General features: G+C 37.1%; 1 protein-coding gene and 1 pseudogene across 4 annotated transcripts in view; one reads left to right on the top strand and one right to left on the bottom strand.

Moving 5' to 3' along the window:
• The window catches only part of EXOC6B (exocyst complex component 6B), a 722047-nt gene that overhangs the window by 432639 nt on the left and 263375 nt on the right, over positions 1 to 26033 (bottom strand). The gene's annotated exons all lie outside the window — the stretch shown is intronic.
• LOC139185693 (heterogeneous nuclear ribonucleoprotein M pseudogene) lies at positions 21981 to 23853 on the top strand (annotated as a pseudogene).

Genomic DNA, 26033 nt, shown 5'->3' with positions numbered 1-26033 from the left:
TAACCTTTTCTTTATTTTTCTTCTACATGATGATTTTTTTTTTTTTGATTGGAGGATAATTGCTTTACAATATTGTGATGGTTTCTGCCATGCATCGGCGTGAATCAGCCATAGGTGAATCAGCCATAGCCCTCCCTCTTGAACCTCCTTCAAACCTCCTTCCCCATCCCATCCCTCTGGGTTGTCACAAGACCACTGGCTTTGGGTTCCCTCTTCCTTACAGTGATTTACCACTGGGTATGTATTTTGCATATGGAGTATATATACTTCAGTGCTGCTCTCTCGGATCATCCCACCTTCTCCCTCCCCTACTGTGTCCAGGAGCCTGTTCTCCATGTGTGCATCTCCATTTTTGCCCTGTGGATGGGTTCATCAGCACCACCTTTCTAGATGGACTAACCTTTCCACATGAGTGCCATGACAGCTTTATCTACTGGAAAGCTGCAGGGGTGGGGGGATGGGCACAGTGCTGATTTTCAAACTCATGTTTTTCATCTTTACTGGGGAAAAAAAAAAAATACCAGGACAGCAAGAGCATATCTCTATTACCCACTTCTTTAAGAAGTGCAGCAGGAAAAGGAGCAGCATAATTATAATGTAGTCAACCTAGAAAAGACTGCTAAATATAACAACCATAAACCATAAATTCGTTCATAAACGAATTAAAAAATTGAACACAATTTCTCGCAACACTGAGTTTTGATAAACCATAGTAGACAGTGTTACAGAATAAAGAGAACGTATTTCTATTACCTACTCTTAAGTGCCACAGGAAAAAGAATAGCAATAACTGCAATTTAGCCAATCTATGAAAGACCCAACATCACAAATATTAATCTAGTTTATGAAAATAAACTAACAGGCCACTACAAATGCCACGCAAAAATCAAGTAGTAAACTGTAAGATTTAATCTCAGTGACATTATTAAAATTTCCAATTTGGACTCTCCATCAAAGAAATGTGATATTAAATGTCTCATTCTTATCCACAAACGAAAGTAGCGACGCTTGTTTAAAAAAAAAAAATTTGCGCCTTGGTGATGATCATTGCCAAGTGATTGACTATGAAATAGCTAGAAGAAAGTTAAGATTAACTCTGTGGTTCTATTTACTGCATATTTTAAGTTATGATGTTTTATGAGTCTTTTTAATGGACTAAGATATACTATTTTAATATACCATATTACAATATATTGGAATTACATTTTTAAAAAATATTACAAAAAGAAGGCATTGTATAAGAAGAAAAAGAGAACAAAGTTAACAAAAAATGACAGCAAGAAGGGCTCAGGCCCAAAGACCCATTTGAAACTTATAAAATCATCCTTAGAGCAGAAGGACATGTATTCTCTTATTGCTAGGTGTAAAACTATACATTTACACAAGCTTCTGTTTCCAGTTTTAATTTAACAACCAGGTGTTTCTCAAGATATTAAAGGTTCTTTTGCATCCTCCCTCAAGAATTCAATTTTGTTATCACATTACATGTCTATTCCAGTAAGTATGACCAAGGTTATATTTATAAAATGTGTAAAGCAGAGGAATTGTAAATAATTTTGAATCTAGCACTATGTAGCAAATAAAAAGAGGGAATACAAAATGTTTACTAATAGAGAATTGGATCAGAAAAACTAATGGGAAATTATACAACATAAAAGAGGCTTCCCTGAGAGCTTGGTGGGTAAGGGGTTTGTCTGCAATGCAGCAGACACAGGAGATGCAAGCTCCATCCCTGGGTCAGGAAGATCCTGAGGAGGAAGAACACAGCAACCCATTCCAGTATTCTTGCCTGAAAATTCCCACGGACAGAGGAGCTACAGTCCAAAGGGTCACAAAGAGTCAGACACGACTAAGTGACTAAGCACACATGCATTCAACAAGAATGTAAAGAAATATTATCCAATAAATATTTTAAAGGCATGTCTTTAAAGGATATTTAGTTATATGGACAAATATTCTTAATAGTAAGTATAAAAATAAGAGATATAATTAATATAGACAATATGATCAAAATTTTATAAAACATTTGTGGATATAAACAACTGTATGGGAATAGGCACCTTAAACTATGGTAAGCTGGATAACTAGATATGAATAACTGAACAAAATATAAAAGTCAATTGCTTAAAGACTTCAGAAAGTTAACATGATGGAAAAACTTATTAAGTAGCCCAGAATCCAGGAAAGGGAATTGACATGAGGAAGGGATATCAACATTTGTAGCCATTTTTCCCAAGTGCATTTATCAATACTGAAAAGGTAACTATATGAAATACTGAAAAATTAGAAAACTGGAGTAAAAGTCAAGTGCCACCAGGGAGGAATGGCCTTGGGTATACCTTTCTTAACGGGTTGAACGCTGCCCTTTGAAAAGGTTAAGCCAGAATTATACAGGCTCTTGTAGGGACTTAAATTAAGCAATTAATTGGATTAAAGTGATCCTAAAGTGCTACTTGTCAACCAATAACTTAGAATAATACTGTCTACTAGTGTCTGATAAAAGAGAGGAAGACGAGAATGTAAAAGCTGGCTTAAAATTCAACATTAAAAAAACTAAGATCATGGCATCTGGTCCCATCACTTCATGGCAAATAGATGGTGAAACATGGAAACAGTGACAGATTTTATTCTCTTGGGCTCTAAAATCACTGTGGACAGTGACTGCAGCCATGAAATTAAAAGAGGCTTGCTCCTTCGAAGAGAAGCTATAACAAACCAAGACAGCATATTAAACAGCAGACATTACTTTGCAAACAAAGGTCTATCTAGTCAAAGCTGTGCCAATAGTCATGTATGGATGTGAGAGTTGGGCTATAAAGAAAGTTGAACACTGAAGAATTGATACTTTTGAACTGTGATGTTGGAGAAGACTCTTGAGAGTCCCTTGAACTGCAAGGAGATCAAACCAGTTAATCCTAAAGAAAATCAGTCCTGAATATTTATTGGAAGGACTGATGCTGAAGCTAAAGTTCCAATATTTTGGTCACCTGATGCAAAGAACTGACTCATTAGAAAAGACTGATGCTGGGAAAGAATGAAGGCAGGAGGAGAAGGGCATGACAGAGGATGAGATGGCTGGATGACATCACTGTCTTGACGGACATAAGTTTGAACGAACTCTGCGAGATAGTGAAGGACAGGGAAGCCTGGCATGCTGCAGTCCATGGAGTTGCAGAGTTGGACAAGACTGAGCGACTGAACAACAAAGTGTCTGATAAAAGCAAACATGACTCCTCTCCAAGAAAGGATATCATCATCCTACATTTTAAACTGTTCCTACAAATAATTTAAAAACTCAATGCCCTGCACACAATCAAAAGTGAACAAGCACATAAGGAGATGAGACTACGTGAATAACAAACAGAGAGCAAAAAAACAGATGAAAATATAATCAAGTTCTAAAAGTTACAATCATTAGACTACAGACTTTAAAGATGCAAAAAGCGGGACATCATTACGGATCTAACAGGCATTCAAAAGATTAGGCAATATTGTGAACAACTCTGTGCCCAGATATTCAACAATTTAGACAAAATGGAAAAATTCAAAAACTACTAAAACTTACTCAAGAAGAAAGAAATGGCCTGAATAGTCCTATATCTATTAATAGTAAAGAAATGGAGTTTGTAGAAAAAAATCTTCCAACAAATAAAACTGAAAGCAAAATTTACTATTAAATTCAATCAAACATCTATATTTGTATATGCTTGTCTATATCTATCTAGATACCACACAATGCTTCCAGAAAATAGAAGAGAATAGAATATATCCAAACTAATTTTGAGAGGTCAGTATTATCCTGACACCAAAACCAAACAAAAACTATTCTAGAAAACTACAGCTATACATCCCTTGTAAAAACAGACATATAAACATGTAACACTAACAGCGAACTCAATAAAACAATAGAAGTGTGTGTGTGTGTGTGTGTGTGTGTGTGTGTGTGTGTGTGATGCTAATACTTCATAACCAAACGGTGTTTCTCTTCGGAATGCAATTTGAGGCCAAGATCTGTTTTTACTCACAAATGGTCTGACGTCAAATGTATGAGGTTTTTCCGCACACCAACTAGTTCTCTAATTCTCTGGAGTTGGAGTGGGTGTCCTATGACTCATCTCAATTTTGACACTAACTACCTGAAATTAGTAATCAGACTTCACAGGTTTAAGGTCTCAGTCTCATGCAACTGCCATCACTTCAGATGCCAGCCACAAAAACGGGGTGCCCAGCAAACCCACACTTCTGTCCAATTTGGCCACAAATCGGGAGTTCCCATGATTCCATCTTCAGGTTCCAAAATTTGCTAGATTGGCTCACAGAACTCAGGAAAGTGTTGCCAACAGTCCCTGCTGTAACTGCATTTCACTTTCCATGGTTTCATTTATAGCTGTTGTTCAGTAGAACAGTTGTGCCCAACTCTTTGCAACCCCATGGAATGCACCATGCCAGCCTTCCCTGTCCTTCACCATCTCCTAGAGTTTGCTCAAACTAATGTCCATTGAGTCAGTGATGTCATCCAACCATCTTGACCTCTGTTGTCCCCTTCTACTCCTGCATTCTATCTTTCCCTGTATTAGGGTCTTTTCCAAAAAGTCAGCTCTTCCCAGCAGGTGACCAAAGTACTGGATTTTCTGCTATATCAGTCCTTCCTGTGAATATTCAGGGTTGATTTCCTTTATGATTGACTGGTTTGATCTCCATGCAGTCCAAGGGACTCTCAGTAGTCTTCTTCAGCACCACACTTCAAAAGCATCAATTCCATACATGACTACTGGAAAAACCAAGCTTTGACTATATGGACCTTTGCCAACAAAGTTATGTCTCTGCTTTTGAATACGCTGTCTAGGTTTGTCATAGCTTTTTGTCCTTTAATTTAATGACTACAGTCCCCATCTGCAATGATTTTGGAGCCCATGAAAATAAAGTCTGTCACTGTTTCCATTGTTTCCCCATTATTTGCCATGAAAGAATGAGACCAGATGCCATGATCTTCATTTATTGAATGTTAAGTTTTAAGCCAGCTTTTTCACTCTCCTCTTTCACCTTCGTCAAGAGGTTCTTTAGTTCCTCTTCACTTTCTGCCATAAGAGTAGTATCGTCTGCATATCTGAGGTTATTGATATTTCTTTGGGCAATCTTGATTCCAGATTTCCCTTCAGCCAGTCTGGCATTTTACATGATGTGCTCTGCATATAAGTTAAATAAGTGGGGTGACAATATACAGCCTTGACGTACTCCTTTCCCAATTTGGAACCAGTCTATTTTTCCATGTCCAGTTCTAACTGTTCCTTTTTTTTTTTTTTTGAAGGATAATTGCTTTACAGAATTTTGTTGTTTTCTGTCAAACTTCAACATGGTTCTAACTGTTGCTTCTTGACCTGCATACAGATTTCTCAAGAGGCAGGTAAGGTGGTCTGGTATTCCCATCTCTTGAAAAATTTTGCACAGTTTGTTGTGATCCACACAGTCAAAGGCTTTAACATAGTCAATGAAGCAAAAGTAGATGGTTTTCTTGAATTCTCTTGCTTTTTCTATGATCCAATGGATGTTGGCAATTTGATCTCTGGTTCCTCTGCCTTTTCTAAATCCAGCTTGTACATCTGGGAGTTCACGGTTCACATACTGTTGAAGCCTAGCTTGGAGGATTTTGAGCATGACCTTGCTAACATATGAGATGACTGCAATTGTGCAGTAGTTTGAACATTCTTTGGCACTGCCCTTCTTTTGGGACTGGAATGAAAACTGATCTTTTCCATCTGTGGCCTAATGAATTTTCCAAATTTTCTGGCATAATGAATGCAGCACTTTAACAGCATCATCTTTTAGAATTTGAAATAGTTCAGCTGGAATTCCATCACTTCCACTAGCTTTGTTCATAGTGAAGCTTGCTAAGGCCCACTTGACTTCACACTCCAGGATGCTGGCTCTAGGTGAGTGATCACACCATTGTCATTATCAGGGTCATTAAGATCTTTTTTTGTATAGCTCTTCTGTGTATTCTTACCACCTCTTCTTAGTATCTTCTGCTTCTGTTAGGTCCATACCACTTCTGTCCTTTATTGTGCCCATCTTTGCATGATACATTCCCTTGGCATCTGTAATTTTCTTGAAGAGATCTCCAACCTTTTCCATTCTATTGTTTTCCTTATTTCTTTTCACTGTTTCACTTAGAAAGCCTTCCTAAGTGAACAATGGTTTCATCATCTGCACTGAAACAAGGTCTAAAGATACTAAGTGTAAAATTCCAGAAATAAACAATCCATAAGTTTTAAACTGCATGCCATTCTGAGTAGCATTATTAAATCTCTCACTATCCTGCTTTCTGCTCATGATGAATTATCCCTTTGTCCAGCGTATCCTGCCCACTAGTCAGTTAGTACTCATCTCCGTTATCATATTGATTGTTTTACGGAATCAAGAGTGCTTGTGTTCAATAACCTTTATTTTACTTAATAAGAACCCCAAACCACAAGAGTAGTATTGAAAACCATTTTGAGTTCTGTAGCTCAAGTTCAAAAGGATGATTTCAATAGTACATAGTTAAAGAAAGAAAGAAGTCAGAGAGAACCTATTCACAATATTTTTTGGAAAATTACAGTTCTAGAAATAAACACTTCAACTCAAAGATAGTAAGTAGAGAAGTCATGCATGGGGAAAAAAAAAAAAAAAGGAAAGACATAAAATCAAAGGATGGGCTAATAATATAATTTTTAAAATAAAAATAATATTGTTAAAAGAAAAAATTTTCAAAAAATAATTTGATGTAGCAAAAGGCAAACAGAAATTAAGAAAACATAAGTACTATAAAACAAGTGATCAAAGAAAAGAAACAACATGCTAAAAAAAGGAAAATGTCAAAAGAGTGCCTTTTTTTTTAAGAGTGATGAGAGTTAGTAGAAGAAACTGAATAAAATATTAAACCATTACATAATTGAAAGCATATTAGAAGCCAGCAGCAGTACAACAAGTTAGGCACAAAAAGCAGAGAGCTGACATCAATTAAAGAAAAAATACATATATACATAATAAGATAAGAGACAAAGATATGAAACAATTAGTGAAATGATAATACATATGAAGAAGTAACAATGAAATGCTTTCAGACTAAGAGAAAAAACAAGTAGAATTCAAAAATGTTGAAGGATAAAAAAGTTTTAAATTTCTATATCAAAGAACACTACCATATTCTTCCAAAATAATCAATATCAAGTTACAGTCTAAGATTTCAAAAGCTTAAGTCTAAAGATCTCATCATTATCAAGTCAAAAGAAGCACACTGCATCATTAAAAAGAAAAAAAAAAAGAAAAGTCAAGTAGATCTTGGGCTTCTTCTCAATAACAAAAGATGTCAAAATATAGAGGGGTTAAGAAAGAAAGTGAAGGAAGGACTTGTTTCAAAGATAATATAAAAAGTTAAAATGCAATAGACTTCCAATTGCAGCTCCAAAGAGCAAAGAGCTTGAAGTTGTCACTCCTGTTCTCAAAAGAAGAAAAAAGCTGACAAAAAGAAAGCAAACCGACTCTTCTAAATCCATTAGAGAACTGAGATCAAAAGGCAGACTGCTATCTAAAAATTAAAGAAGCAGACACAGAGAATCACAGCTTATCAGAAACAGAAGTACCTAAAGCCAACCCAGTAACTGGTAGGAAAACTTAAATGATACACTGAATTCCCAGAGGCTGGGTCTGAGATAGCCTGAAAATTGAAACTCCTGAGGACCCAGTGATAGAAGGATCCTTACACATCCATGAATTTCACCTCCAGAAGCTTAACAAGGTACTCATGGAGAACAACCAAGAAAATTTCCCTTATACTTACAACAGGGGAAAAGGAAAAGCATCGTTTTGAAATAGGACCCTCTAGCCTTCTTTATCAAAGAAGATGATTAAAAAAGAAAAGTTAAGAAACTTTGAAGGTCACAGCTCTGAGATTTTGTCCAATCTAAAACAAAACAAAAAATGGAGATATAATCTTAAGACTACAGACTACTTCCATTCCCCAATACTTTACCACCACATCAACAGGGTTCCAGTGTAATTACAGTAAATTACAGCTGAGAGAGTTACAAGAAAAAGACTCTATTTTAAAAGGAGCAACTAGGGAAACCCAAAGATGAAAGGTCAAACAAAAGCAAAACAAAAAATTTGAGCCTCTAACAGCTAGAGGTAAAGCAAACACTAAATAAACCCTATGATCGGAGAAGGCAATGGCACCCCACTCCAGTATTATTGCCTGGAAAATCCCATGGATGTAGGAGCCTGGTGGGCTACAGTCCATGGGGTCACTAAGAGTCCGACATGACTGAGCGACTTCACTTTCACTTTTCACTTTCATGCATTGGAGAAGGAAATGGCAACCCACTCCAGTGTTCCTGCCTGGAGAATCCCAAGGACAGGGAGCCTGGTGGGCTGCCGTCTATGGGGTAGCACAGAGTTGGACACGACTAAAGCGACTTAGTAGCAGCAGCAACTCCTGTGATACACATAAACACTCACATTAAAATCCTGTTTTCCTTAGTTCCTAGTATATGACACATCATGTCTGCTAGAAAAAGAGTGAAACGTGGAAAAAATGAGTACGGATTCTTTTGGGGATAATAGAAATGTTTTGGAAGTAAATAGAGATGGTGATTGCACAACACTGTAAATGTACTAAATACCACTAAATCATTCACTTTAAAATGGTTAATTCTATGTTATCTGAATTTAACCTCAATTTTTAAAATTTTTTTTAATTTAAATTAATAGCTAAGTGTATTGGGTTATCACAGTTTATGGGTAAGGGACATATACAAGAGCAATGATAATATATGGGATAGAAGGAGGACCTGGAATACTCTCTTTTAAGATATCTGCCCAACCTGTGAAGTTCTATTTGAAAGTGGATTTACTATAAATGTGTATTGCAAATGCCAGAGCAACCAGCAAAAAAAACTTAGAGAAAATATAATTATTTGCTGAAAGAAGAGAGAAAATGGAATTATAAAATACTCAAAACTATAGAAGGCAGAATTAGAGAGGCTTTTTAAGACAGAGACAAAGAACAAATGCAATAAATTGAAGAATCACGAATATGGTAGATATTAAGCCATCTGTCAATAACTATTTTAAATGTCAATCTAAATATACCAACTAAAATACAAAGACCAAAAGACTGGATGAAAAAACAAGACCCAACTATATGTTGCCTACAAGAAATCCACTTTAAACATAAAGTCACAAGTTGAAAAAGTAAAGAAATGGAGAAAGACAGAGCACACTATCACTATTTCAAAGGAAAATGAAGTAACTATATATGTTCAGATAAAGCTGACCACAGAACAAGGGAAAGTACCAAGGATAAAGAAGGTAATACTTAATAACTTACTTCCTAGACTTAAAGAAGAACATCTATTAAAAACTTCTATAGCACATTATAGTTAATGTTGAGAAACTACATGCTTTCCTCCTAAGATCAAGAATCAAGCAAGCATGTTCCCTCTTATTCAACATTATATTGGAAGTCCTGCCTAATGCAATATGGCAAGAAAAGGAAATAAAGTGAATAAAAATTAAGAATGAAGCAATAAAACTGTCTTTGTTTGAAGATGACATGATTATGTAAACATTTCCAAAAAACCAACAACCAACAACAAACAAAGAACCTCCTAAAACTAGTACGTGATTACAAAAAAAGTTGCATGATAGAGGTGAATATACAAAAGTTAACTGCTTCATTAAATTCTTGACATGAACAATTGGGATTAGAAATTTAAAACACAACGCTACCTACATTAGCACCCAAAAGAAATATTAGGTATAAATCTCACTGTATAATACCTATAAGAGGAAATGACAAGACTATGATATAAGATGATAGCTTCCCTGATAGCTCAGTCGGTAAAGAATCTGCCTGCAAAGAAGATCTAAATAAATGGAGATATATTCCATGTTCACTGATAGGAAGATTCAATAATGTTAAGATATCTTCACAACTTGTTCTACAGATTCAATATAATACCGATAAAAAATCTCAGCAAGTTATTTTGTGGATATCACAAAACTGGTTCTAAAATTTATGGAAAAGCAAAAGATACAAAGTAGTCATTGTAATACTGAAGACAAAGAAAGGTGTAAGAGGTTTCATAGTATCCAACTTTGAGACTTAGGATAAAGATACTGTAATAATTACAGGATGGTAGGAGCAAACGGAGAAGGCAACGGCAACCCACTCCAGTACTCTTGCCTGGAAAATCCCATGGACGGAGGAGCCTGATCAGCTGCAGTCCATGGGGTGGCAAAGAGTCGGACAGGACTGAGCGACTTCACTTTCACTTTTCACTTTCATGCATTGGAGAAGGAAATGGCAACCCACTCCCATGTTCTTGCCTGGAGAATCCCAGGGATGGCAGAGCCTGGTGGCCTGCCGTCTAAGGGGTCACATAGAGTCGGACACGACTGAAGCAACTTATCAGTAGGAGCAAAAGAATAGACAGATCAACAGGATAGAATGCAAATTCTAGAAACCAGATAAATGGGTCTAGAATGCAAATTCTAGGCCCAGATAAATACAGTCAAATGATCTTTGACAATAAAACAAAGGCAATTCAATAGAAAAGAAATAGTCATTTCAACAAATGATGCTAGAACTACTGGATATCCACATGCAAAAGAATTAATATAGACATAAACTTGAGTACCATTCACCAAAAAAAAAAAAAAATGTGTCGTAGATCTAAATATAAAATGCAAAAAATGTAAAACTATTACATGATAGAGAAAAATCCAGGTGACCTTGGGCTTGGTGATAACTTTTTAGATAACAATACCAAAAGCATGAGCCATGACAGCAAAATTAGCCAGCGGGAATTCATTAAAATTAAAAACATCTTCTCTGTGAAAGGCCCTGCTAAGAGAGTAAAAAGATAACTCATAGATTAGGAGAAAACTTTTGCAGAACACATATCTAACAAAAGAACTGCTATACAAAATATATAAAGAACTCTTAAGACTCAATTAAAAAAACAATTCAATTTAAAAATGAGTAAATGTTCTGAATAGACACCTCACCAAAGAAAATATATAGATAACAACTAAGCATATGAAAGGTTGCTCAACATCATCTTTTATTAGAGAACTGCTAAATAAAACAAGATACCACTACAGACCTGTTGTGACCAAAAAAGGGGGGAAAAAAACCTTAACTATACCAAATGCTGGTGAGGATGTGGAGCAATCAGAGCTCTCATTTATTGCTATTGAGAATATAAAATGACACAGCCACTCTGGAAGACAGTTCAGTGGTTTATTACAAAGCTAAAATATGCTAAATATACTTTTTCTATATGCACTTACCAAGTGCACTCCTAGGTATTCATCCAGAAGAGTTTAAAATTTACATAGGTACAAATGTTTATAGCAGCTATATTCATAACTGCCCAACTTGGAAGCAACCAAGATGTCTTTCATTAAGTAAAAGGATAAAGAAGCTGTGGCACATATATACAATGAAATATTAATTTGAAATAAAAAAAAATGAACTATCATACCATAAAAGACCCAGAGGAACCTTAAAAGCATACTGCCAAGTGAAAAAAGTCAGTCTGAAAGGCTACATATCATATGATTCTAATTATATGACAGTCTAGGTGAAAAACTAGACCATGGAGGCAATAAAAAGATTAGTGGTCACAGAGACTTGGAGTTGGAGGAAGGAATAAATAGTTGTGAAGCACAGGAAATTATTAGCATGGTGAAACTATTTGGTTCAATATTACAGTGATGGATACATGACATTATGCATGACTCAAACTTGCAGAACTGTACAGAACAAAGCATAAGCCCTAATTTAAAGTATAAACCTAGGAAGCCAGAAAGAAAAACACCAATACAGTATACTAATGCATATATATGGAATTTAGAAAGATGGTAACAATAACCCTGTGTACGAGACAGAAAAAGAGACACTGATGTATAGAACAGTCTTACGGACTCTGTTGGAGAGGGAGATGGTGGGAAGATTTGGGAGAATGGCATTGAAGCATGTATAACATCATGTATGAAATGAGTCGCCAGTCCAGGTTCGATGCACGATACTGGATGCTTGGGGCTGGTGCACTGGGACGACCCAGAGGGAGGGTATGGGGAGGGAGGAGGGAGGAGGGTTCAGGATGGGGAACACATGTATACCTGTGGCGGATTCATTTCGATATTTGGCAAAACTAACACAATATTGTAAAGTTTAAAAATAAAATAAAATTTAAAAAAAAACACACAATAATATAGCATTGTGTGTGTTAAGTTAATTCAGTCATGTCTGACTCTTAGCGACCCTACGGACTGTAGCCTGCCAGGCTCCTCTGTCCATGGGATTCTCCAGGGAAGAGTACTGGAGTGGATATTGTCACAAATGGTAGGATCTCCTTCTTTCTCATGATTGAATAATACTCCTTTTTTATTTATACACACACACATATACATACACATCATATCTTCTTTATCCATTCATCCACTGACAGACACTTATGTTACTTTCATATCTTGGCTACTGTGAATAAATGCTGCAATAAACATGGGAGTACAATCACTTTTTGATATCTTGTTTTCCTTTCCTTTGGATAAACCCTGCTATTAACAACGACATGGATGAACTTTGAGAACATTATTGCTAAGCAAGGTAAGTTAGAAAAAGACAAATACTGTATGATACTACTTATATATGGAATCTAAAAAAGCTAAATTTTTAACACCAGAGAATAAAATGGTGGTTACCAGGGGCCGGCAGTAGAAGAATTGGGGAGATACTATTTAAGAGTACAAATTTACAATCAGTAGATAAGTAAGTCCTAGAGCACAGGGATTATGGTCAACAATAATCATTATAAACTTCAAAACTGCTTAGAGACTAGATCTTAAATGTTATCAGTACAACAAAAAAAGAAATTATAATTATGGAACATGATAGAGGTGTTAGCTAAAGCTATGGTGGTAATCATACTATAATATTATAAAAGGATGAAGTCCACACACTATGCACCTTAAACTTACACAATTATGTCTCAAAAAATCAATACTGATTCATCAATTGTAACAAATACCCCACAAAAGGAAGATATTAATAATGGGGGAAACTGCACTAGGGAGAGAATCAGCATATGAGAACATTCTATTTGCTCATATTATCAGGGGGATATATGGGCTTCCCTGGTAGCTCAGCTGGTAAAGAATCCACCTGCAATAAGGGAGACCTGGGTTCAATCCCTGGGTTGAGAAGATCTCCTGGAGAAGGGAGCAGCTACCCACTCCACTATTCTGGCCTGGAGAATTCCATGGACTGAAGGGCTTGGCAGGCTACAGTCCATGGGATCACAAAGAGTTGGACACAACTGAGAGACTTTCACTTTCAGGAGGATATATTCATATTTTTTTTTAATCCATGGGGAAAATATCACATTTTATGAACCCTTTTTGAAAACTCTACTTGAAGTTAGAAATTCAACTAGCCTTGATTTAAAATAAAGTACTTGTGACTGAGGAAGTTGGCTATGAAAGGATTAGTAGAAGCACCAATTCTTTTAAAATTGAACTGGCTCTAAATAATTTACCTCACATTCATAAGACTACATGAAACTGTTATAAAAAGTAGAAGCTTTAAATTACATGAAGATTATAATATGTTGTAAAACTTCATATAACATAAAATAATTAATTATAACCAGAACTCATGAACTCCAAAACAGAAAAGATAAGAATAAATGAGATGAAAATAAAAAGGACACAGTATAACTGCATTAATTCCTTTATCCTCCACTGGGAGAATCATTAAGTATTCAACATTTAGAGTGTTGTGAAAAGTGAAAAGCCAAGTTGAGGACACACTGGAAATGCCAGAATAAACTCCTGTAGCACTAAGTACGTATCTCTGTTAAAGCACCTACAACTTATTATTATAACTAGATCTACCCCTCTTCACCAAACCAACATATACATAAAGTTTCAGAAGACAGAGGCCAAAACTCTGTTATCTTTGTGCTGAGCACACAGTAGGCAGTCCTCAGTAAATACTGAATTTCATTGAAAAACATTAAAAATATCACTGCTAAAGCATTACTACTGGGCATATACCATGAGAAAATCATAACTGAAAAAGACACTTGTACCCCAATGTTCACAGCAGCACCATTTATAATAGCAAAGACATGGAAGCAGTCTAGATGTCCACTGACAGACGAATGAATAAAGAAGATGTAGTCCATATATACAATGGATATTGCTCAGCCATAAAAAGGAACACATGTGAGTCAGTTCTAGTGAGGTGGATGAACCTAGAGCCTCTTATACAGAGTGAAGTAAGTTAGAAAAAGAAATATAGTATATAAACACGTATACATGGAATCTAGAAAAAGAGTACTGATGAACCCATTTGCAAGGAACTGGAGACACAGACATAGAGAATGGACTTGTTGACAAAGCAGAGGAGGGAGAGAGTGGGACAAACAGAGGAAGTAGCATCAACATATACACACTATACAGTGTGAGATGGACAGCTGGTGAGAAGCTGCTGGTGAGAAAGTGTAGCACAAGAAGCCCAGCTTGGTGCTCTGTGATGACCTGGAGGGATGGGCTGAGGGGAAGGGAGGAAAGCTGGGGAGGGAGGCAGTGTATGTGTAATTATTGCTGATTTGCACTGTTATATGGCAGAAACCAACACAACACTGTAAACAAATTTTAGTTTAAATAAAAAAATATATAAATGTTAAAAAAAGAACTATAAAGCTAAAGTTTCATTCAAGAGGGAAGTATAGCTAGAATAATTTTTTTCTCTGTTATTATAACTTACAAGACCAAGTTGGTGGCAAAAGGGCCAACTATGGGACTGAAGAGGTAAGAAAAAGACAGATACACTATAGAAACAATGTTTTAGAAAAATTAGGAAGAACCGAGATCAAAAAGCTTGTAGCTATTAGCCTTATGGAAGTTATGCACTTCTTTCTGTGAAAGAGCAAAGGGAGGTGATGACCCAGAGGGAATTTGAAACAGAAAAAAAGAAATCTGATACAGTTATTCTAAATGGCCTAGATGTCTTTTATACCTCTACCTAATCATGTCCACTTTCTACATAAAGGAACATCTGCTGAAATACAGAACAGAGGTAAAGCTGTGGTACTGAGTAACATGAAAAAAAGTTTACAATAATCACCACAGAAAAACTAACCAGGACTTGTGAGATAATTAAGTATTTATAAGTAGCCACAAATGCTTTTTCTTATGAAATTTACTACCTTAATCTCTTGCTTCTTCAATAAAATCATCGTACTTCATGTGAGGAAAAGAGAACAACAATGAACACAGTGGTTAATAGTAATTAGAACATTCTCTCAAAACAGAATAGACAAACCATGTTAACAACTCCATATTCTCATGCCTATCAGATAATTGAAATCTTACCAAATATCTGGTTGTTACTTGAGAACCCATTTGCTATAAAAGACTGGTTTATGTAGTACAGCAATCTGATAGGAACTTTAATTCCCACTAATTCTTAGTAAATCCATACCCAATGTGCTTTTTTGATGCCCAATATATTTTTTTAATGTGTGTGTTTTTATTATGAATACTATGTATAAATTCCTGCTGTATATACCATCTTTTTATCACACAGATAACTGAGTTCTGCTAACAAATCTGAGACATACAAACAGAAATGAATCCTATAGGCAAAAGGAATAGTCTATAGAAACTAAACAGCAGCCTTAGAATTCAGCATTCTTCCTTGCCATTCAACATCTTTGAATATGGATTAAATTTATCAGAGACATCAATGTATAAAAATGACAGCTTCTAAGACACAGTAACACAAGAATTTTGTGAAACAAATGACCTGCCTTTAAACTGAGTCTTTGAGTAAAAAGAGGGGGAAAGAGAAGAGGAAGGCAAGGAGGAGAAAAAGAGATGGGGGAAAGAAAGACAGGAAGGAAGGGAGGAAGAAAGGGAGAAAGCAAGAATGGAGATAATAATAAACAGCCTGAGTTAACTTGTGTATGGACAGATGGTTTTTTTTTTTCCAAGCCCTTTCTTTTCCACCAGGGAATATCAATAACCTTTAAAGTAGTCTCACGTTTATTTAAATGTGTGTTCTGACAGTCATGTCAGAAACTGGGTAAAAGCTTTTTCATGGAAATCATTAAAAGGAAAAGATCCAGACAAGAGGCCTGTTCTTTTATGGCAGTGAGGGTGGAACAGAACTGTGTCAGTTTTAAAAGATGGAAGTATCTTAAACACCAATGAAATACATGAAGCACCTTCCTTCTCCCCCTCCCCCGCCCCTCACACTCCTACTACAACTGAAAATTTTTTACCTGCTGCTGGCTAGAATAATACTCTGTTATTAGGGAGCTTTGGGGGTAGGGTTAGGAGTGAGGAGAAAAAGAAAAAAAAGCCTACAATTGTGATTCAAAGCAGAAGGGAACAGAGCAATCCCAGAAGTATTCCAACACAGCTGACCCTCCTGGGTCCTGTGTTCCCCATGTGGTAACTCACAAAGTCTCAACTCAACTTTAAACTGCTGAATCATTTCAGCAAGTGATGTGTACCTATCTGCTGGTGAGAAATAACAGTCATTCCCTGCTTCAACCATCATTTCCTTGCTTCCCACTGATAAGTGATCTGTTGCCCATTGACAAGCACTGAAGCAATGCTGACTAACTCTCCCTAGGAAAATCTGAGGTTGAGCCAGCCAGCCACAAAGGTCACTTCATAACTTGGCTCAAACACAAGGCCCTTTGCAAAAGATGATTTTTGTTCCTGAAAGACCACAGAGATACTGGTATTTCCCTTACTCAAGTTAACAACTTTTCAAGGACTTCCCCCACTCACATTTTTCCCTTCACGGTCCTGGACATTTTTTCCCCCTTAATAGCAAGAGTGGTTTCCTGATATGTTTAAAAAAAAAAAAAAAAAAAAAACACCTTTTTTTTTTTTCATTGATATGTTCCATCAAGAGTTTCTGAATTATTAATTGTGCCAGAAAAAAAAATCTTAGATTTATTAGTGCCTGGTCACTTGGAGCTGATGTAAATTTCTGTCACACTAATCGTCTAGATTCCCCAAATGATTTATTGACTCTAACCACCTTAGGAGGAAGTATAATACAAAACCTAAAGTCAGTGTTATTGAAATAGATCTCAAAGATGTCTGGAGATTTCCCCATGAGAGTTAGTATTATTCATAGTCTTAAATTCACTACAAAAAAGACCTGTGAATAAACTCAGATTTCAGGTCCTTTGAAGATACTTTAATATTTTCACTTTACCATTAAAATGAGGAAAATCGCAACATTTTTTGCCTTAAAAATAATTATAAAAAGGAATTCTATAATAATAATAATGTTTATGTATACTGTTTATGCAACAAGCATTATAATATTAAACACATAAACTGGATAATTGTATTTAAACTACAAACAACCCTATAAAGTATTAATAGATGGTGTGATCACTGACCTAGAGCCAAACATCCTGGAATGTGAAGTCAAGTGGGCCTTAGAAAGCATCACTACGAACAAAGCTAGTGGAGATGATGGAATTCCAGTTGAACTATTCCAAATCCTGAAAGATGATGCTGTGAAAGTGCTGCACTCAATATGCCAACAAATTTGGAAAACTCAGCAGTGGCCACAGGACTGGAAAAGGTCAGTTTTCATTCCAATCCCAAAGAAAGGCAATGCCAAAGAATGCTCAAACTACCACACAATTGCACTCACCTCACATGCTAGTAAAGTAATGCTCAAAATTCTCCAAGCCAGGCTTCAGCAATACATGAACCGTGAACTTCCTGATGTTCAAGCTGGTTTTAGAAAAGGCAGAGGAACCAGAGATCAAATTGCCAACATCCGCTGGATCATGGAAAAAGCAAGAGAGTTCCAGAAAAACACCTATTTCAGCTTTCTTGACTATGCCAAATCCTTTGACTGTGTAGATCACAATAAACTGTGGAAAATTCTGAAAGAGATGGGAATACCAGACCACCTGATCTGCCTCTTGAGAAATTTGTATGCAGGTCAGGAAGCAACAGTTAGAACTGGACATGGAACAACAGACTGGTTCCAAATAGGAAAAGAAGTACATCAAGGCTGTATATTGTCACGCTGCTTATTTAACTTATATGCAGAGTACATCATGAAAAATGCTGGACTGGAAGAAACACAAGCTGGAATCAAGATTGCCAGGAGAAATATCAATAACCTCAGATAGGCAGATGACACCACCCTTATGGCAAATAGTGAAGAGGAACTAAAAAGCCTCTTGATGAAAGTGAAAGTGGAGAGTGAAAAAGTAGGCTTAAAGCTCAATATTCAGAAAACAAAGATCATGGCATCTGGTCCCACCACTTCAGGGGAAATAGATGGGGAAACAGTGGAAACAGTGTCAGACTTTATTTTTGTGGGCTCCAAAATCACTGCAGATGGTGACTGCAGCCATGAAATTAAAAGACGCTTACTCCTTGGAAGGAAAGTTATGACCAACCTAGATAGCATATTCAAAAGCAGAGACATTACTTTGTCAACAAAGGTTCGTCTAGTCAAGGCTATGGTTTTTCCTGTGGTCATGTATGGATATGAGAGTTGGATTGTGAAGAAGGCTGAGCGCCGAAGAATTGATGCTTTTGAACTGTGGTGTTGGAGAAGACTCTTGAGAGTCCCTTGAACTGCAAGGAGATCCAACCAGTCCATTCTGAAGGAGATCAGCCCTGGGATTCTTTTGGAAGGAATGATGCTAAAGCTGAAACTCCAGTACTTTTTGGCCACCTCATGCGAAGAGTTGACTCATTGGAAAAGACTCTGGTGCTGAGAAGGATTGGGGGCAGGAGGAGAAGGGGACAGCAGAGGATGAGATGGCTGGATGGCATCACTGACTCGATGGACGTAAGTCTGGGTGAACTCTGGGAGTTGGTGATGGACAGGGAGGCCTGGCGTGCTGCGATTCATGGGGTCGCAAAGAGTTGGACATGACTGAGTGACTGAACTGAACTGAATCTAAAGTTTAGAAAGGCCATTTAAGTGACCACAGGTTACAAATTTCAGAGAGTGGCACAACTAAGATTTGAAGGCAAACTAACAATAATGGCTGTACACATAATCATTACAATTATATTCTCATCTGTATATAGAACACCTGTTGCTGATCATATCAGGCTATCTTACATTAAAAGTATTTTAACCCCAAGTCCTGGCCACCTGATGTGAAGAGCCGACTCCTTGGAAAAGACCCTACTGATGGGAAAGACTGAAGGAAAGAGAAGAGGACACCAGAGGATGAGAGGGTTAGATGGCATCACCAACTCAATGGACATGAGTTTGGGCAGACTCCAGGAGATAATGAGGGACAGGGAAGCCTGCTGTGCTGCAGTCCCTGGGGTCACAAAGAGTCAGACATGAGTTAGTGACTGAACAGCAATTCCAAGTCTGGCATGTATTATACCAAAGGATGAGAGAAATTATTTTTAAAATTCTAGGCAAAAAGTCTTTCTATACTGTAAAGATAAGTTTTTACACAAATTACTTTTTTAGAATCACTCGTTCATTTACTCAGTTTCCCAATTACTGACACCATAAAAAAAGAAAATGGTAGCACTAGGTATCTGATTATTCAGTGGTGTGTACAAGAACATAAGCATCTCTTAATGTCCTTAAGAACCTCATAAAATCTGAAAGCAAAACACTATCTTATAAAGGTTACACTGAAGAATCTCCAACTTACAGAGAGGAACACTAAAACCCCAAGATAAGAAGGCATGTCACTTAGTTTACTTTATGAAAAGAAAGCAAGGTGGGCTTCTCAACTTCCAGTCCCATCTAGTAGTCTCTTCCCATTCTTATTTTGATTAGATAGTTGGCCCCTTAGGCCAGAGGAAAAGCATTTTGTAAGTTTTTATTAGTTCTCATTAAATTATATTAACTTGTCTCAGAGATAAGGAGAACTAAACTCTTTGCAATTTAAGTTCACAAAATGTCTGCAATAAGGGGGGAAAAAAAAATACCTTTATTCACCTTATTGTTCTAAAATAGCAAGGATCACTCGGGTAGCATTTTAGGAAAGGTTAGACTAGTACACATACATTAAAAGCCTGATTCATTAACTAATCCATTCTAGGCAAACATATCTTAAGAAGCTTTATTTATATGTTCTCAAAATCCCTTTAAACACATTTTTTTTCATTTAGCCCTCAGAAAAAATGAAACACAGTTAATGAAAAATATTATTTTAATGAAAAATTCATGGTAATTAAATTAAGTTTCATAAATATTTTTATCTCAATCCATTATCACTGAAGATAATGTTGATATTTATGTCATATCAAAGAAAGTGAATAATAACTCAGAATCTAGTCACCTTGTACAATGACTTCAGATGAAAACTGAAAATACAAAGCTATATTTACTATTCATGTAATGCCCTCTACAGCTCATCAGTGGAATGAATCAGAAAACAAGAATTAAATATTTTTCAGATTCAGAGTGAACACAAATTACAATATAAAAAACCTATTCCCCAAATACCGCTAGATATGCACTAAATCTAACTCTAAATATCCAGTTATTTCCCCAAATAATTAGGACAGTCTTATGTCTCATAACCATTGAAAATAATGACTATACCCAATCACCTAGAAACTCTTTCCTAAGATATAATAATATTTTCACAGATACATTATAATGCTCAATCCAAGTCTTTAAGTGGATACTTGAAAATGTATGCTATATCCTAGAGTCCAGTCAGTCATTCCCTAGTCCACAGACGGGGAAAAAAAAAAAAAATCAATCGTCCCTTTTAATGAGGTTTACACAGAAAATGGATAATTAATAACATGATAAATTCTTCTAACTTCATAAAAATTCATATATAAATTAATTTTTCTTAGATTCTTCAAACATAATAAGTCAAATACCCATGTGTTGGTATCACTTATATGTGTAATTAAACACACACACACACATATGGAAACAGAGTAGAAAAGTGGTTACCAGTGGTTACCAGAGTTGAAAAGCAGTTAGCAGGGTAGGGGTGGGAGAAATAGGAAGGGGTTGTTGAAAGGGTACAAACTTTCAGCTATAAGATTAATAAGATCTGACGACCTAACTTATAACATCATTGTGGCTGACAACACTGCATTGTATAACTGAAACTGCTAGGGAAGTAGAATTTAAATGCTCTCAGGAGAAAACAAAGAAGTAAATATGTGAGGTGATGCATGTGTTCATTAATTTGATAGAAGGAATCCTTTCACTATACATGTATATCAAGTCATCATGTTGTACACTTTAAATACCCTACAATTCTATTTATCAATTATACCTCAATAAAGCTGAAAAATGTCCATTTGTGAAGAGAGAAATGTGTGTTTAAAAACTGAACCAACATATGATAAACCAAATATTTGATAGTATTCAATATGACAATCTAAGAAAACATCATTACAATACTGTTAGACAGCTAGCCTGCTAGCTGACAGATCATTTCTAACACTTACCCAATTTTCAAAGATACCAGATAGACCTATACTTAAGATTTTCTAGGGTATGGTCAAGTAAATTACCAAAACTGTGCCAAAACAAAGGGAATATTATTTGGAAAAAATGACAGTTTTATATATGTTTAATAAATATGAAGGAACGTTATCATCAAAAATAACATATAAATGAACCAAACAGTGCTAAATAAACAAAAAACACAAAATAAAATATCCTAAAAATTACCTCCCTGATTTCTTATTTCGTGGATCTCAGACAATAGCATTAAGATTTAACACAAAAAGCCCAGAGTTTTAAAGAACTTTTAAATCCCTTAAGAACTTAATAAGTTACTCAATACCAACACAAAGAAGATATTAAAGGGAAATAGTTGCAAAAAGCAGAGAATAAGGGACAAACAATAAAGTTTCAAGATTTCTAGATATTAAAGGTCATTAAATTCCAGAAAGTCTAAAGCCCCGACACGCAGAAAATGGCAGTATGGGTTGAAGCAGCGGCCAAGGTGGCGGCGACGGAGCCCAAAATGGAGGAGGAGAGTGCCGCGCCCGGCATGCCAAGTGGCAACGGCCCTCCAGGCCCGAAAGGTGAAGGAAAACAACCTGCTCAGAATGAGAAGAGGAAGGAGAAAAACATCAAAAGAGAGGCAATCGCTTTGAGCCATATGCCAATCCAACTAAAAGATACAGAGCCTTCATTACAAACATACCTTTTGATGCGAGATGGCAGTCACATAAAGATCTGGTTAAAGAAAAAGTTGGACGCTGAAGGAAAGTCAAGGGGATGAGCTGTTGTTGAATTCAAGATGGAAGAGAGCATGAAAAACGCTGCTGAAGTTCTAAACAAGCATAGTCTGACCACTGAAAGTCAAAGAAGATCCTGATGGTGAACATGCCCGGAGAGCAGTGCAAAAGGCTGGAAGACTGGGAAGCACAGTATTTGTAGCAAATCTGGATTATAAAGTTGGCTGGTAGAAACTGAAGGAAGTTTTTAGTATGGCTGGTTTGGTGGTCAGAGCAGACATTCTTGAGGATAAAGATGGAAAAAGTCGTGGAATAGGCACTGTGACTTTTGAACAGTCCACTGAAGCCATGCAAACTATATCTATGTTTAGTGGCCAGCTGCTGTTTGAGACCAATGCACGGGAAAATGGATAAGAAGGCCTTACCAAAGGGAGATATTTTCCCTCCTGAGCATCTGCAACAACTTCCCCATGGACTTGGTGGTATTGGCATGGGGTTAGGACCAGGAGGGCAGCCTACTGATGCCAACCATTTGAATAAAGGCATTGGAATGGGCAACCTGGGACCTGCAGGAATGGGAATGGAAGGCATAGGATTTGGAACAAATAAAATGGGAGGCATGGAAGGACCTATTGGTGGTGGTATGAAAAATATGGGTCGATTTGGATCTGGGATGAACATGGGCAGAATAAATGGTGGAGGCGGAGGCAGTGTCCCTGGAATCAAGAGGATGGGCCCCAACACTGACCGCATGGCTGAGGGGGGGAGAGGGGCGGGGTGGGGACAGGGCAGACAGCATGGAACGCATGGGCGCAGGCCTAGGCCACAGCACGGATCATGTGGGCTCTGGCATCGAGCACATGGACCCCCTGGGCCTTGAGCACACGGGCCAGATCACGGAGCGCATCAGCTCCGACGTGGAGCGCATGTGTGCCAGCGTGGTCTTTGGCCATGCCCACTGACCATGTAGGCCAGAACATCGAGCACATGGGCTCTGGTGTGGAGCGCACGGGCCCTGCCATCAAGCACATGGTGCCCCCAGGCATGGGGACAGGCCTGGAGAGCACGGGCCCTGTGATGGACCACACAGCCACCAGCCTGGAGTGCATGGGCCTGGGGCATATGAGCACCAACAGTCTCCAGCGTATGGCCCTGGAGCGCATGGGCGCCAACAGCCTGGAACGCATAGGTCCTGCCATGGGCCCAGCCCTGGACGCTGGCATTGAGCTCATGGGCCTGGCCATGGGTGGCGGTGGCAGTGTCAGCTTTGACTGTGCCATCGAGATGGAGCATGGCAATTTTGGAGGAAGTTTCACAGGTTCCTTTGGTGGAACTGGAGGCCATGCCCCTGGGGTGGCCAGGAAAGCATGCCAGATATTTGTGACAAACCTCCCATTTGATTTTACATGGAAGATGCTAAAAGACAAGTTCAACGAATGCAGCCACGTGCTGTATGCCACCATCAAGATGGAGAATGGGAAGCCAAAGGGGTGCAGTGTGGTTAAGTTTGAGTTGCCAGAGGTGGCTGAGAGAGCCTGCTGGATGATGAATGGGATGAAGCTGAGTGGCAGAAAGACTGATGTTCAAATCAATAGAAATGCTTAAGCAGTAATCTAGAAATGTTCCAAACACAAAGCTCATAATCCTCACCACCCAGTTACCACTTCACCCCACCTCTGCTCACAGAGTTATATTAACTGAGTAAGCAACATGTGGGAAGGCAAGGATGGTACCAGAAAACACAGGGAAATCTAGAGCTTCACATTTCTTACATCCTAGAGCCCTGCTAGAAGAGCAGAGAATCAGAAATTATGAGAAGACATGTAATAAAAGGGGGGAAAAGTAACTTATATATCAAAAATCAACAGTAATAGAAGATTCACAGATGAGCTAATTGTCCAAATTAGCAGAAAAAAACAGTAAAATAAATACTAAATATAAGAATTTAGAAGACTAGAAGAAATTCAGCAATGAGAACTCTAAAAAGAATCAGACAGAAATTTCAGTGTGGAACATAAGGTATCAGAAATGAGGAACATACTGTATGGTCTTAAAAGGAGACAGATGAAAGAGAAGATAGCATTAATGAAATCAAACTATCAAAGGAGAAAAAAAAGTTTCAGAGACAAATGATCAAATCTAACAAAAGCATAACTGGATTCCCAAAAGAAAAGAGACAAATTATGAAGCAGAAAAAATATTTGAAGAGATCAAGTATAAGAGCTTTCCAAAATTCAAAAAAGGAAAAAATCCAAACCAAGGTCCAAGAAGCTCAGTAAACCCCAAGAATGAAAAAATTGACACACGCACCCCAAAATCCTCTCCTGAACACTATGCAAACTCAACAACAACAACAAATATTAAGAGCAACTAAAAAAACAATACACATTGCATTCAGGGGATGCAACAGAAACACAGGTGATTTTTTTCAGTTCATTTTTACTGGAATACTGATGCTTTACAATGTTGTGTTAGTTTCTGCTGTTCAGCAAAGCAGATCAGTTATGCATATACACATATCCACTCTTTTTTAGCTTTCTTTCCCGTTTAAATTACCATAGAGGAGTAGAGCTTCCTGTGTTACACAGTAGGTTCTCATTAGTTATCTATTATATACATGGTAGTGTGTGTATGTGTGCAAGGACGAGTAAGTGTGCACATGCTCAATTGTGTCCAACTCTTTGTGACCCCCATGGACTGTAGCCCACCGGGCTCCTCTGACCATAGGATTTTTCCAGTAAGAATACTGGAGTGGGTTACCATTTCCTCCTCCAGGAGATCTTCCCAACCCAGGGATCAAACCTGCACTGGCAGGCAGATTCTTTAACACTGAGCCATCTGGCAAGCCCACATAGTAGTATATATATATGTCAATCTCTAACTCCCAATTTATCCCACTCCCTCCCCACAACCCATAACCATAATCTTGTTTTCTACATGTGTGACTCTATTTCTGCTTTGCAAATAAGTTTCTGTGTACCATTTTTGAGATTCCACGTATAAGTGATATTGTATGATATTCACAACTGGTTTCTCATCAAAAACAATACAAGCAGAAGATAATGAAATAACATTATTAAAGTTATGGGAAAGACAAAAACTAAACAGATCTAGAATTTTATATCTAGTGAAAAATATTCTTTTAAATGAAGGTGCAATAAATGCACACTTAGATAAGTAAAAGCTAAAACTATTGCCAGAAAGCCTGCACAATAATAAATATAAAAGTAAGTTCTTCAGGCTGAAAACAAATGATCCTTGATGGAGACCCAGTTATGAAGGAGGAAAAAAAGAGCACCAAACAGTTTAAATAGGTGGATAAATATAAAAGACTCTTGCAAAATGTATTTAAAGGATTTTGAATTTAAACGAAATGTGGTAATACCATATTAAGGGATTTATAAAATATGTAGGAATAAAATACAATATATAACAATAGCACAAAAAAGAGAATGCGGTAAGTGGAATAATACTGTTGTAAACTATAGAAAGTAAAGAGGAACTAAAAAGCCTCCTGATGAAAGTGAAAGAGGAAAGTGAAAAAGTTGGCTTAAAGCTCAACATTCAGAAAACTAAGATCATGATATCTGGTCCCATCACTTCATGGGAAATAGATGGGGAAACAGTAGAAACAGTGTCAGACTTTATTTTTTGGGGCTTCAAAATCACTGCAGATGGTGATTTCAGCCATGAAATTAAAAGACACTTACTCCTTGAAAGGAAAGTTATGACCAACCTACATAGCATATTCAAAAGCAGAGACATTACTTTGCCAACAAAGGTCC

The sequence above is a fragment of the Bos indicus genome, chromosome 11 (assembly GCF_029378745.1).
Source record: "Bos indicus isolate NIAB-ARS_2022 breed Sahiwal x Tharparkar chromosome 11, NIAB-ARS_B.indTharparkar_mat_pri_1.0, whole genome shotgun sequence".
Classification (NCBI taxonomy): Eukaryota; Metazoa; Chordata; class Mammalia; order Artiodactyla; family Bovidae; genus Bos; species Bos indicus.
The sequence above is the reverse complement of the archived record's forward strand: the minus strand, read 5'-3'. Positions and strand labels throughout refer to the sequence as shown.